General features: G+C 37.2%; 1 protein-coding gene across 5 annotated transcripts in view; it reads right to left on the minus strand.

The window, feature by feature from the left end:
- The window catches only part of kcnab2a (potassium voltage-gated channel subfamily A regulatory beta subunit 2a), a 95,925-nt gene that overhangs the window by 76,772 nt on the left and 3,505 nt on the right, over nt 1-15,648 (minus strand). Inside the window, exon 1 of one of the 5 annotated variants that reach the window (XM_032548363.1) lies at nt 8,239-8,538. The exons of 3 other annotated variants lie outside the window; for them this stretch is intronic. The gene's annotated coding sequence lies outside the window, so the exon portion shown is untranslated. Of the gene's footprint in view, nt 1-7,874; nt 8,073-8,238; nt 8,539-15,648 lie in introns of those variants that run through there. One more of the 5 variants, XM_032548364.1, reaches the window with a different exon arrangement.

The following is a 15,648-nucleotide window of genomic DNA, read 5'->3' on the forward strand; positions in this document are numbered from 1 at the left end:
TTATTTTTCTGGGTCGTATGGAAACATTGAATAGCTATAGATCTGTCTCTGAGTGCCTACACAGGGACTGCATAACAAAAACACAGGAAATGGGGAAAAAAAAAAAAACCTTTAACTTAAAGCTGGAAAAACTTAATGGACATTTGCAAGTGCCCACACACTGTCTGGATCCATCCAGGTAGGCTTATACACTTACACATCAAAGCAATGCATGTTTCTGTATTTAGACAGGATGACGTCTGAAACTGCTGTTTATCCGTATCGTGCTTTTTCTAAACAAACACTCATATCCGGCTAAATAAACAGACCATGGTCTCTGCACGGTCAAGCAGAAACTTATTGCCCGATTTCCCGAAGCATAAAGGTTTAACATCATCTATTTTATTCAGGTCTACATATATGCTTTTAGCTAGCCCACTGTCTGTGTCACAGGCAATAATTGTTGAAGTTCAAAATGTTGGTTCACCAAGTCCTCGAGGCGAGAGCGGCAAAGCTCCAAGGAGAGTGGGCTTCAGTGTGTAATAAAATAGTAGCTCTTGTTTTGATCCTGTGTGTCAGTGCAATGTGTCCAGGTGTTATGGTGAATCAATGTGCCATCTGTACTGTTACATTATAGAAGCTGTGAGCATCACAGTTTAAAGATGTGAGAAGAAAAAGCAGCAAACACTGAATCTGCTTATCTGCCCAGGGTTTGTTACTATATTATTTTATTAAAGCTGCACTTGATGCAAGCACAAACGTGAGACTATGGCCCACAACAAGCAACTATGATTTCTCTTCATTCAGAAGTCTGTTAATTGTCAGTCTGCCTGGAAATATAAACACATCTTGCCTTATACACATCTAGTAGCGAAGGTTTTACGGATTTTTATTGTTTTTTTTCTTCACAGCTCCAGAACTGACCTGGTCACCAAGCAAAAACTAGCAAAAACACAGTTAATAAGTGGCATTATTCATACAGTATTGATCAAAGTCCCAGCAGAATTGCTATCATTTATGCCTCATCATTTAATATCCAGAAGATAATAGATCAAAGACCTGCTAATGGTCCACAATACATAGCTAAAATGTGTACGTGCCCAAGTGTCTCCAGTGGACTGTGGCTCTGTCTCCCACAGTGCTGTCCATCTGTCTCTTAACCTGCTTTAGATGCCTCTTGCACAACAATTTCCAAATGGTGCATGTAGTACTTTAGGTTCCAAAAGATTACCTTTTTGTTTGTTTTATTTGTTACAATAAAAGTTTTGAAACACCAAAGAAAATGTATACATCTCATAAAACAACATATTTGTTCATTGAAATAGTTTAGTGATGGCCATTATCCATTTTGAATGTGCAAAACCATAATGGTTCTTAGCTAACATTGTATGTTTCATAGGAACGTCAACTATTTCTCTTAAAACATTAAATGTAAGAGTTGAACGTTAATTGATGTAATGCAAAGTCTATGATGAACAGCTGCACATTATATTTATATTTCACAATATCGATTTATGCTGTATCAATATCACAAAAAACTGCTAGGACTGCAGAAAATATTATCTGACAATAATTATCATGCTGGCAATATAATTCTTAATGTTTGTTTGTTTAATACTGCAGGAAATGAAAGTTTTGCTTTTTTCCCCAGAAGTAAGATAATCTGTCTTAACCTATCAAAAACACTGTTGAGGTAAATACTTGTTATCGCCACGTTTGCTAACATTTAGAAAAATCATTCAATATGATGGCATCTGAAGCAAAGAGCTAAATTATGACGTGGAATGAGAAATTTGCTTTCTGCAGCTCATATTTTTACAAAATGAACTGAAACTAGAAGCGAAAAGTGTATGTATTTTAGAGGATGTCTAATGTAAAAGACAGGACTCAGAAGAAGTCAAAGAGTCCAGAACGTCATTTATGAATAAGTCATATAGTAAGACACAATAACATCAATGTAGATTATGTAAATGAAATTCAGGGTGGAATTACTAATTTTGCAAGGATTTTTTTTTTTACTCTACTCGGAAACACATAATTCATTTTACAAATAACATGTTTATAAATGACCGAGATATACTGTACATTTTATATTACACACAAATAAAATATAGAAATGTATTAAAATACACACTAGCCAAATTATTAAGACAGTCTTTAAATAATAAAAGGCAGAATTCAGTAAAATAACAGAAGAATGTGAAGTTGAAAACTATAAATGGATTCAATATATCTAAGCCAAAGAAGCTAAAAGTATGCAAACAATAAATCAGTGTGAAGGTCACATTCCAAGTTGTTTTAGCAGGTACACTACATCACAAACTGATGACGTTGTCTTCCTCAGCAAAATAAGGTACTGCTTCATATTCCTCTTCTCAGAGGCAGCTGTTGAAGACATTTTGTTCTTTGAAAGACTTCTGCTTTCATTTTAAAGAATCCTAAACACTTGCATTTAAATGAGACCAATTTTCTTATAGGGCAGAAAGACTGTAGGAATATTGGTTTTGTTGAATATTGCGATTGATAAAGTGTAATTAACCCACATTTTCTTCACGTTTCTCCTTACCATCAACACAATATCCCAACCTCTCTCTCTTAACTTATTGATCTTGTCCAATAAAAACATCTAGCTAATTCAGGGTACATTCTGATTAGTCAGATTAGGAGTGAATGTGTATTGTCATGGATCTTTATCTCATAAGTGTCTGTTTTGGTCTTGTCTTATTATGCGATGCATATAATGCCTTTCCATGATGCATGTTTTTAAAAACAAAAATTGTGAAAATTTCTAAAAAAAGACATGAATATTTCTCATTGTGTTATCTTGTGATAGCAAATGATGTAAACATATTTTGTGAACATGAGAAAACAAAAGTGATTGTTTTATCCTTATCAAAACATAAATGGCAGGTTGTTTTTATTTATTTTTTTGCAGTTTGATTTTATTATTTTCTAGAAATTCAAAAACAAAGCAATGGATATATGGGTTGGTTTCTTTCAATTAGTAAAAGGCTAATTTGTAAAACTTTGCTCTATAAAGAAAAATTAAATACTAACAACTAAGTAATTAACTTCTAGGATGGCTTGACTTTTTCATGTTCTTTCTCTTCTGCATTTTTAAATCAAGCAGTTTATTTTTCCGTCCTACCTTTATCTGAGAAGTGTGTGCCAAGTCAGACAGCCGTCTGCATTACAACTCATACACAGAAGGACTGCCAGGCCTCCAACTGAGGGACAGCCTTTCAGTTTTAGTTATTAGATTTTGTTTGCAATAGAATAAAGCAGGGATGTCAAACTCCAGTCCTCAAAGGCCGCTGTCCTGCAGTTTTTAGATGTGCCACAGCTACAAAACACTGGGATAAAATGGCTTAATTACCTCCTTGTGTAGCTCAGTTCTCCAGAGCCTTGCTAATGACCTAATTATTCTATTCAGGTGTGGTGCAGCAGAGGCACATCTAAAAGTTTCAGGGCAGTGGCCCTCAAAGACTGGAGTTTCACACCTGTGGAATAAAGGGATTCACCAAACTGTGCCAGATCTTACGACAGAAAAATCAATGGATTGTGAAGCCATCAAGTATTCCCCTAATGTTTCCTCCTATATCTAAAAGAGTTCAAAGTACTATGCAAAGTCTAACTAAAGCATAGATATACTAGGTAAAATTTGTCACTCATAAAAAATTAACATATTGTAGAATTAATCAGTGGAATCATTTGTACAGGGAATAGGAGTCCTGGAGGTTTTCTAAAGTAACCTGCAAGAAGACATACAATCATAAAATCCCACCATTCAAGTTTGAGACAACTCAGTCACAAATATTTACCCCAAACACCAACATGACCCCAATAACTCAGCTATCACCAACAGTGCAATGTCTCATAAGTCACAGGCACATGTCAACCCCAACAGTCTGTGCCAAGCCATTACTCACATGCTACACTGTTGCTATAATTCACAAGGGCCGTCTGCACTCAGTTGCTGTGTATCATGATTAATGTAGCTTTGTCTTTGTCAACTGCAGTTTGACACCTTTATCACATTTGACAATCATAAGTTACTTAAACCAATTGGAAAAACTGCATTGTATTTTATGGTGGCAACTGAAGTTGTTCAAGATTGAATTTAAAGGGAAAGCTAAACAGGATAAAAAGCCTTTTTCTTTATCAGCACAAAGCAAATAATGAATTTAGATTGTAGGTGTGAAAATGTGTGCTATTATGTGCTTGGAATAGTGTCTATGCTATATAAAGAAAGCCATAAATCTACATAAAATAAAATTCTGGGGAAAAAAATCACATAAGGCAAACCTTATCTTGTGACCATCTTGTGAACAGAAAGCTTTTTTTTATTTGCAAACCAAATCAATACCATCCAGTGTCAAAATTAATAAAAGTATAATGTAATTAGACAATGCAATTGAGACATGGTGCAAGAAAAAAAAAATCCAATGTGTTTAAATGGATGTAAATTGTGTTAGCCGATGACGGCAGAAACAGGCATGCCACATTTTCCAGAACCAAAGATTTTTTTAATCCAGTTTTGTAACAAGATTCAAAAACAATAAAAATGACTCACTGAACTGTTCTCATAAAGGTCAACTATAAACTTGCTTTTCCACAAATAAGAATAACTTTTAAGGAAGGCCTTGAGGGTCAACACTGACAGTTTACAGCAGCCTTAACACAGACTTGAATATAAGAACTAGAATTTACTACAGCTGCACTTATGATGTATTTTAATGATTAACTAAGTAATGTGTAGTGCTGAAAGGCTTCCCTGTATACAATACTAAACCAAAAAAAAATTTAATTGAGTTTCACAGTCAAAGTTAATATGTACAAGAATACAATTAGCTAAATCCAAAACCTTCTCTGCTTGATGCATACTGTATGTCCCTCTAAAACAGAGTGGCAACTACTAGGAATAAATTAATAACAATTTTTGAATCAACTTTTTGTTACAACTGTTCAGATGACTTTAGTTATTCGATTAATAGTTTTTAGAATTTATGACTTTCCAAAAACATTTCCAGGCCAATAAATACTAAAAATAAATCTGAATTTCAGTGTATTAAAACATCATTCTTATAGCACTGAGAGCAGTAAGCTGTAAAATCCTGCAAAAAGAGGACTTTTGCAAGCCATTAGAAATGCACTGGTCAATAATTTATCACCTTGGATATGGATCAGAGTTATTTATGATTAAACTTTCACTGACAAGGAATGCCAATCTGGAACAATGTTAAAGTAATTCCAATCAATGCAAGCATATGTTTTGAGCTCACCAGCTTTAAAGTGCATTAAGTATCACATGGTCTACATTAGTATTTTGATTAATTACAACTAAATTTATTTGCGCCTCTGATGTACATGACCCAATATTAAGAGGTTAACCTGGCAGCATCAGATATTTTGTCCCATCAGGAGTTTCTGCACAAGGAGTTTTAACATGATTCCCGAACATAGGGCTATTGTTGCTTAAAAAGTAACCATAATGTTTGTCAATGTGGCAGCTAAAACACGCATGGACTTATTAGTTGTTTCTCAAGGTATACCTAACTCACACAGACAGGTACAATCTTTTATAAACTGTAGTCTTGCTCCTGCTGATCATGCTTTAATTCTGAGTAATTGGGCTAAGTCAATGTTAGCATGTTTACTCTCGCTTTTGATATGACTAATTAATGTCTTGTTTCACAACATGTTCCAAAACACTTTCAGTTACTTGTGCGAGAACAAACTTACAAAGCTAGTTATTCCCCTGCTTTACAAACCTTTAGCTTTGCTTTGACTGTTGTAAAATGGATTGACAAATGTTTCAGCTGCTCTCTGAGAAGTTCTAGCGACATCACACAGAGACACAGATACAGCAGTCAATTAAGTTTCTATCTCACAGTTATCAAGGATCAGAACAGGAGATCTTTGCTATCAATATGCCATAATAGAAAGTACAGTTGCATCTGCGATTAAATTGGGTGACTTATTTTTACAACAAACCAACATCTGCATTTTGTACCTGCAACTCTGCAGGTTTCATTCTAGATTTTAGTCTCAATATATGGATCAATTCTAAGTACTACTAATTTCCCCCCTCAAGTACTATTGTGACTTCAATTGAAGTCTCATTGAGGGGGTTTACTTGTATTTTGTACAGTAAAACCATAACAATACCACAAGTACATTCATACTAGCTGAAGTTCTGAAGACAATCATTATCCACGTCGCCGTTTGTTTCAGCCCCACCTTAAGGTTAGCATTCATCGAGGCTTGATGGACGCTAGTCATATTCTGGCTCAAGCATACAAGGCTGACTTTTTTGAAGTCAGAAAACTCCCTGCACCAAAACTCTATTCCTTAAGTAAAAAGTGTGTCTGATAAGAGAAAACTGCAACTACATCGAAATCTGTTAAAAGTAGTTCATCCAACAGAGGGATTACTACCCGAAACAAACCAACCAGAAACTCAGATCTTTCCTGTATAGGGGTCTCTCAATTGTTCAAAAGGAAATCTACCTCTGGCCATTTACTTTAAAGAAAGCAGCACTAAAAGTAGGACATTTTGAGTGTAATTCACTTTAAGCTGGCTCTGCAATCTCATGTTAGGAAGGCTTTTAGTGAATTACTATGTCTATGTCCAAGTCTATAAATGAGGCCTTACAAAATCATGTCAATCTAATGACACACTCTAATTTGAACAAATAATTAACCAATCTGTCTTTATTTGTTTTATGCAATATGTCCATTTAACAGTTTCTGTTGAAATTGGCAAACTGTGGGCCCAGAATGATGGGAGCACCATCAAAGAAAACTGTTATCTTTGTTTTTAGCATTCCAGGGAGTACTAGGTATGACACCTAACCAAAGCGTTTAAGCAACATAAAGATTAAACAGCCACTATTGTCACTGTATGTCATCTTGAGTTTGTTTCAAATCATTTTCTGTATTTTATTATGAGAAGTGCAGTTTCTTGTCCCACCATCTGTACCCTTTAGACAAAAAAAGAAGCAGGCGTTCTACTGTTTGTACTGTTTGCGGCGCCCCCCCAGGAGCCGCGGCCCCAGGCACCCCGTCTTCCCTGTTCTGTCTGTCTATTGTCTTCTTTGGATGGGCTGTACTGAAACAAAATTTAATTGTGCTTCTGTACAATAACATTACAAGCATTATGATTCTTCTGGTTCTGGTAGTAAAAAATTCTGGGTGAAGAGGGATCAAATAAAAAGATCACAGCAACCTGACTAAACAAATTTAAAACCCAAGGACACCCAGACTGCAGAAATTTCAAGGGAAACCCATCCGTTTTCTGCAGTACACGTGCAGCTGCCCAGCATGAGGACACAAACCAACTCTTTTTTTGTGTGCTTGTTACAAAGCACTCAACAGCTTACTGCACCAAACCCCTGCAGCATACCTCTCCTGTGCTTTCTTCTTGGACCAGAGCCCATGGGGAGGCAGGCACACATCGCCGTACAGGAGAACGCACACACCTACACATATGTACGAACACACACGATAATGCAGAAGCACAAGCCTACAACAAACACCCACACTCAAACACACGGTTAACGTGTTCGGCCGGGCACAGGTGACTGTCACAAGCTCTGGGAAACACAGGAAAATGTTGCTTCAGGGTGTTGCCCACTGTGGCAACTGCAACAGATGAAACTGCAGCAGCAGCTAAACAGGTAAGGTAAGTTAAAACAGATCCAAACATTAAATAAATGTCTCTAAGTATGTTTTAGCAAAAGCACATCTTTCAAACTTTAGTTATAAATGATAGCTTTTCTCCTCTTATAAATAAATTTTAGAATAAGTCAAAGTCAAAAAAAAGCAAGAACCATAAGACACGCATACACATGAGACAAATTGAAAAAGTCAGGAAAGAGAGAGTGAAATACATGCCTGCATAATAAGGTATGCAGAGAAGGTTTTCAATGCAGCAGCTGCAGCGGCAGCAGCAGTGTTAACCGCATCAACAGCAGCTCTCAGACGGTCAGAGAGATCTGGAGAGGTTGATGCACTACCTCGCTAGCATACTGCATGACAATGTTAAACGCCGCTGCATGCAGAAGGTATGGCACTTGTTTCCCAGTAGGATAAGATAAGTGCAATCATCCCGACTCACACTAACAGAACAAAGTGAGGGGAGAGGAAAAGAGAGGGGAGAGCGTGAAGAGAGAGAACGATACCAGAGACATGTAGATTCACGCCTAGCGATGATACCGTTTCAGAACCCCCTACAAAAAAATAAAAAATACACACCCACCTCAGTCTGAAGCTGATTGCTGACGCAGTGACCAGAAGGGAGGGATGGATGCAGAGCAGCAGCCAAAATCCAAGATAAAGAGCAGGAAAACAGAAAGCAGAGAGCAGAGGAGAGGGATACGAGAGTGGAGACTGCGAGATCCACTGTGAACAAGATTATGCGCGAGAACAGCATGTATGTCTGACACGAGACCATGAGGCAGAACGAAAGTGCAAACAGACAGAGGGGAAAAGAGAAGGGAAAGAATATAGGCAATGAATAGACGAGACAGAAGAAACGTGCAAGCTTGGAGTCACTGAGCAGAGCAGATGAGAAAGAAAATGCCCCTCCCCTCTCAGCCACACACCTCCTCATACACTTTCAGCATGTGAGTAAGCATACATTCAACCAGAGTCCCTGTAAATAATTCTGCAACAATTTGTAGTGTCTTACAAAAAAAATTAATGCCCCTTTGAATGTTTAGCACATTTTTGTTCTATTACAACCAAAAACTTTATGCATTTTATTGGAATTTTACGTAATGGACCAACAAGAAGTAGTACACAAGTGTAAAGTGAAAAGAAAATGATACAAGATTTTTATATCCATTTACAAATAAAAATCTGAAGAGTGACATGCGTTTGTATTCAGCGACCCTTTAGTCTGAAACCCCTAAATAAAATCCAGTGAGAATCATTAACATTACACGGAAGAAGACACAACAAACCTACTAAGACATGCTGACCTGTTGATCATGGAGAAACACCACAAATCTGGAAGAAACTTCCAGAAAACTGCACAGATGCTGAAACACTGAATTCCTTTAAATTAAAGCTAAAATCCCACCTGTTAAAAGTTGCCTTTGACTAGTGATCAACATATCCTGATGTATTTTACTTGATGATGTTGACAATGACATTTGACAAATGGAAAGTTTATTGCTTGTTTCATAATTGGTTACTGTATTATGCGTGTATTAGCTCTTTGACCAGCATTGTTGCAATACAAATAAACTTGACCTAACATGACTGGTCAGGCAATGGCAGCATTAATCAAAACAGCAGCCTAGAGACCCAAGTTAGAAAGCTGTAAAAATAAAATTGTTCGCAGTTTGTCACAATTTATGTAAGGGACACAGCTGAAATGTGGAAGAGGATTCTCTGGTAAGATGAGAACCTTTCGGCCAACATGCAAAATGCTGCATGTGCTCATCACCCTGAACATTGGTAGTGTCAGAATCATGCTGGGGAGTGTTTCTGTTTAGCAGGGACAGGGAAGCTGATCTTAGTAGATGAAAAATTGGTTTGGGTTGAAAAATAAGAGCAGTTCTGGAGGAAAATCTGTTTGAAGCTGTAAAATACTTTAGACTGAGGCAAAGGTTCACCTGTCAACAGTACTGATGCAAACATGGCTTAAGGGAAGCAACAAATGTGCTTTGGTTTAGATCAAAACACATTTCATTTGTTAGAATGGCTCAGTCAAAGTCCAAGAGCAAATCCAGTTGAGAATCTGTGGTAAGACGTGTAGCCTGCTGCTCGCTATTTTCATCCAGTCAGACATAGCTTAATCTATTTGGCCATTCAGACTTTATAAAAAGCTTTAGTTATAGGTGATAATTTGCTTGAAGATTTCTGTCTTTTAAAGAAAAGTTCATTTTCCCTCACTGTCATTTTCTCCTTCTTAATGATGTGAAACTTAAGACAGATAAGATTTATTTGTCATCAACAGATTACAACGAGATTGAGATTTGCTCGACTCGAGTTAAGAACTTCACATCATTAAGAATAGCAATCATATAAAATCCTATTAAAATACACTGTAATATGGCAAAATATGAAAAGTGAATACTTTTGCAAGGTTCTGTAAATTCAATAAACATTAATGTCAGATTTAGTTTGATATCTCAGTTTTAGGAATCTGGATATGTTTCACTGCTCAAAATGAGTATAGTTCAGAGAAGAGAGGGTTGCATATGTTTTAGAAGCTTCAAGACATAAAAGTTAATATAGTATATCACATTATGCAGAAGGTAAGAAACACAAGCACACATACCTGTATGCTGAAAAGCTTTTAACCACAAAATCCATCTCAGATGTCTTAAACCTTCATGACAGTGCACTCACAACTTCATAGAGGCGTCCAGAGAGACAATTACTTCTCCATGGGAATCAATACATGGATATGATATAAACTTCTGAACATCAAATCCAATTACTGTGCGACGTGGTTTGAATTTTAAAGGCCGTATTAACGACTGCAGCTTCTGAGAAGCTGGCCCCACCCAGCAAACAGTATTTGCAAGTGATGCAAGCATAAATCGATCAGCTATAAAACCACGGCACTCAAAAAGCTGATAGAGGTTTAACTTAATGTTATTATGTTTAAACAACATTTATGAAACAGACTGCCAGAATATTTCTAAGAGAATAGCATGAGTGGAGGCGCTAATCATCACCCTTAGAATTAACAAAATGTTGATGGTCTGAGATGTTTTTCCTCTAACTTTACTGCTAGGTTTGCCTGACACAAAAGAAATCTCTGGAACTGCCTTGTAGTCCTCTCACGATGCTGTCTGACTGGCAAGATTTTTCTTCTGGTGTTGAATCTGAGGCAGACGTAATTCAATGCTCCATTCCATTTGTTCCATTAAGAGTGGAAAATCACCCGCCACCTACTGATGATGCCACAACACAGAGACTTTTTCTAAATCCAGCTGCATCTGAAAAAACTTTTAGCAACAGGCATGGTTTGCCATTGATATAATGGAGTGCATGAATTTGTCATATTAATTCACACATGGACCAAATATATATGAACAAAACTAAGTAACACAAGAGCAAGTATTTTTTTTTAAAAATGTCCTCCAAATCATCTAATCCACATGTGTCAAACTCAAGGCCCGCGGGCCACATGTGGCCCGCTACGTCATTTTATGTGGCCCTCTCCCCCCCACCACCGTTTTACATCCCCATTGAATGACTTAAAATAGGTTTTGAGCACGAATTGACTACAAACTACATCTCCCATAAAGCCTTCCGATTCTTACCAGCCAACATTACGGCTTCTCGCCACTAGAGTGCAGCAGAGTCACCTCAAGCTGATCATTAATTTTCCCAGCGAATAAAACTGAAACGTCGACAAGCTAACAAGCTAAAGAGTGAAGTTCCGTGATGTTTCAATCGAGGACTTTTACCGTCTACTGCCCCCTGATTTGATGCCACAGCTGTTTTGTCCATGTTTGGAAGCACCTATCTGTGCGAACGGATGTTTTCAAAAATGAATTTAAACAAGACCAAGTACAGATCGCGCATTACTGATAAAAACCTACACGCCGTTTTGCGGATTGCCACAGAATAGAACTAAAACCAGATATCGACGAACTGACCAGGGGAAAACATTGGTAAGCACGAACAAACTAAATTTAAATAGAATGAATGTAAAACCAAAACTCAGTATACTGGAATATGTATATAGTTTATTGATTTTGCTTGTTTTGTGTTTATTTACACAACACAACACAATGAGGATGTGTGTGAGTTGGTGACGGGGTGAAGAGGGATCAGCTTTGTGCAAGGACAGGCAACATCACCTCATTGTTTTGTTCTTATGTGAAATGCATGTTCGTTGTGTAATAAATAACGAAAAAGTTTTGTGAATGAAGTTGAGAGTTGATATCAAAACTTGTTTTTATTCTTTGTCTGCTTATCTTTAAAGCAGACAAAGATTAATTTTCCCAGCGAATAAAACTGAAACATCGACAAGCTAACAAGCTAAAGAGCAAAGTTTACCTGAGCAGCTTAAAAATACTGTAACAATTGTACAATTGTAATTTTTAAACAGCAGTAATTTTACATCCATGCAAACTCAAATGTAATATTTAAAACTTGAACACATAAAATCAGTTATTTAACAATATGAGGTGTTGTTTAATTTATTTTTAACATTGTATTTTTATACATTTATGCTAGGGTTGCCCAAGTCTAGTTTTCCAGACCCATCACTCTGCAACTTTAGATGCGTTCTTTCTCTAACACACCTGGATCATTGACTCATTCATAGGCCTCTACAGAACTGAGTTGCTGCTAATGAGGGAAGTCAACTTTTTGTCTGGGGTATGTTTTAGCAGGGACGCATCTAAAAGTTGCCGTCTGGAGGACTGCAACTTCACGATGACGTTGAACTGTCTAGTCCATCTTTTCTCTCCTTGTCCAGCACAGTGCCATTTGGAAGTTTAGAAACACTATCAGTGACAAAAATATTGTGTTAATTTTGGCTTTTAATACATTTCAACCATCTTTTCCTGGATGAAATGGTTTCTTGGATGAATGGTATTTCCTCCATTTCTAAGTGTCACTGATTCTGAAAACAGTACTAGCCCTCCCACAGATGAAGTGCATTTATCAGTTCTGTCTCGTTGCACTGCAGCACAACATGCCCGAATCATGTCTACAGATTGAAGTGATGCACATAAAATTAAGTCGGTTTTACCTCCATAAAAAATACCAATCCAGAGTTGGCACACAGATATGCTGTGTTTGTGTTCATGCTCATGGATTGCAGTAGTGCTGTCACTGCAGGAGAACTCTTCAGCCTGCAGCTCTGTCAGGAAAATGGAGACAAACTTCCTGTAGTGCCTGCCAGTTATAAAAACAATGACAAGGTTCTTTAGGATGCGTCAACGACAAAATTTGGTGTCGACAACTTTTTTATAGTCAAACTTAACATCTGCAGCCCTACCAGGCAAATGAAGCTGCTGGAATGTCCCCGTCCACAACCGTACCGAGCATTTCTGGACTATGTTCATGTCAGGAAACCAACTGGCTTAGATGAGCACTACCATTTATCGTAAGAACAGGATTCTAATGTGCACCCAAAACTGACCAGAAAATTTTAGATAGAAAGTGGATAATTTCTCTACAACCTGCAAAGGGGCATCTAACCAAGTATTAGCGGTATATATTTGAACCTATCTGTATAACTCAGGAAGGTTTTGTATTTAAATCAAATCTGTGCTCCCAATTCTTATTTTTAAAAGTGAACCAAAGTAGTTTCTTTTTTGTATCAATTCCACTTTGGAAAAAGAATTATTCCAATGAATCATAAAAAGCCCAAAATAAATAAATCTTCCATATGAAGAGTACAGGTAAACTTCTAACCGTCACTGTATGTTGTGTGTGATTAAATCAAGTGTTTGTCAGACAAATGCATAAGGAAAAGTTTGATGCACCTGTGATTGGAACAGGTGCTTGCAATCCTGCTATGTTTTAAACCAGCTCAGCCATTTAAGAAACACTTCAGACCATCAGTTCTGCTGCTATATAAAGAAAAAAGCTTATAAAGCTCTCACAACTTATTAAGCAGAGGAGAAAAAAGTGATGTCACCAGAAGAAAAATTACATTCACCCATTTCTCTAGTACTTTTCCACTCGGTAAAGATCAGTCGTTTAATGCATTCCTGTGAAGCTGCTTATGATTTTCTCATTTAATGACATTGGCCATTCAAATTCATTTTTAAACTTTTAGGTTAAACACCAAATGTTCTACAAGACAAGTAATTTTCACATCTTGGAAGACACAGAGATAGGCTTTCACCTTTAGCTTCACTCTTCTTGTTAACACAGAGTCACGATTCCTTTTTTAGCTCCTGACCCAGTAAATAAGACAGCCAAGAAAGGGTATTCACAGACGCTGTCAACACATTTCAGGGACTACACTAGTTCGAATTTTGACATCCACAAAAATAAAGTGTTTACCCTGGTGTCTGTTTTAGGTGACAGGTAACGCTGTCATGTGTGCATCCACAGAATGTGTACTTTTATTGAAGACAAAATGTATCAATGATCCAGTTTTAAACCAGTCATTAATATCATGTCGGCAGTTTGACAACAATTTATTTACAACAGTGGATGTGAAAATAAGCCAGCATCATGAGCTTTACCAGTTTTAGGTCTTTTCAGACTGATGTATGTCAGAGACTTTATATCTGCTCTTGAGTTCTGTTAAAGAGAACCTATTATGCAAAATCTTTATGTTGCATGTTTTGTACTTCAGTTTGTGTCTCTGCCTCAAAAGTATGCCAAAGCAATTTTAAAAACCACCCAGCCATTTTTTGGCAATAAGTCAATGTATTTTTGGTATCTGGGAAATGAGCCTGTTTCAAAAACCTTCAGAATGTAACGTCACTAGTCAGACAGCACTATTCCCTCACCTAGCAACCAAGGCAAAGATCAGCCTGTCAGCTAGCAAGCCAAGCGGAGCTCCGGGACATTTGATTGCATAAAGGTTGCTGGAAAAGAGTTTTGTTGAACCAACAAAAAAAACCACTTGTTGGTTGTGCAGGGGGCTCTACTTCTGCTTTTCACGGTTGTATAAGTGCACATCTGTTTGCAGCCATTTTTACATGCAAGATTTAAATGCTGATTTAGTGGGGCGTGGCCAGCAGCTTATTTGGTTTTAAAGTGACCCAAAAGCTCAGGAGCAGCGATCCTTGTTCTGAAAGGAGCTCAAAATAGGCAAAATTGAGCAGACACTACAAAACCTTTGTCACAATACCGTACTTATAGTTACAGTGATTTGGAACAGTTACAGTGATCCTGTTAATAGAGACTCCTCTATTAACAGGAATCTGCTTTATGGTATCCTAACTTGATTTGCTACAGTTGTGACTGAAATAAAGCAACAATAATGTCCAATAAGAGAAAACTAATAGATGACATTTAATCAGAAACACATCCTGATCAGGACCCTTTCTTGAAACTTGAAACAGACTATATTAAAAGTCATTCTTAATTTTAAAACAGAGCTGTTGCAAAACAAGGCAATAACTTAATGTCGACTAACTAACATTGCTGTGGCCAAAAGTAAAAGATAAGATTTCCTACGTCTGCCAAAATTGAGTAAAACAAAGAAGTCTGGACATCGACACCTGCATCACTAAGTTGGACGATGCCCCAAATCTGTAAGAGTTCTCTTGCTCATCCTTTTGAGTAACAGGACAGCTTACCAACTACCTAACCTCTAAGAGTTTGATGTTTAACTACAGTGTTTGCTTAATGGTCTACAAATTGTTACAAACATACAGGTAGACCTAGAGAAGATTCATTCAGTTACAAAGCTACTGTGGTTCCAACATGTAAAATGACCTATAACGTCAATACCATTTCAAAAGGAAGAGCCAAGTCAGTTAATGTGTTGTTTATGATGTAACGCATGTTACTGCATGATAAAACTCCAACTGCTTGTAAAAAAAACAAACAAGTGAGCCGTTTCTGTTTTTATTGCAGACAGGCCATTGAGAGTAAGGGATCTAATCAGGAGATGCAAAACACAGCAGTCTAATTGCATCATTAGCTAAACCACTGACTCAGTCGGAGACTATAGCCTCACCCCTCCCCCAGCCCACCGTCTTCTGCCCCATCCAGAAATAGGGAG

The sequence above is a fragment of the Xiphophorus hellerii genome, chromosome 20 (genome assembly GCF_003331165.1).
Source record: "Xiphophorus hellerii strain 12219 chromosome 20, Xiphophorus_hellerii-4.1, whole genome shotgun sequence".
Lineage (NCBI taxonomy): Eukaryota > Metazoa > Chordata > Actinopteri > Cyprinodontiformes > Poeciliidae > Xiphophorus > Xiphophorus hellerii.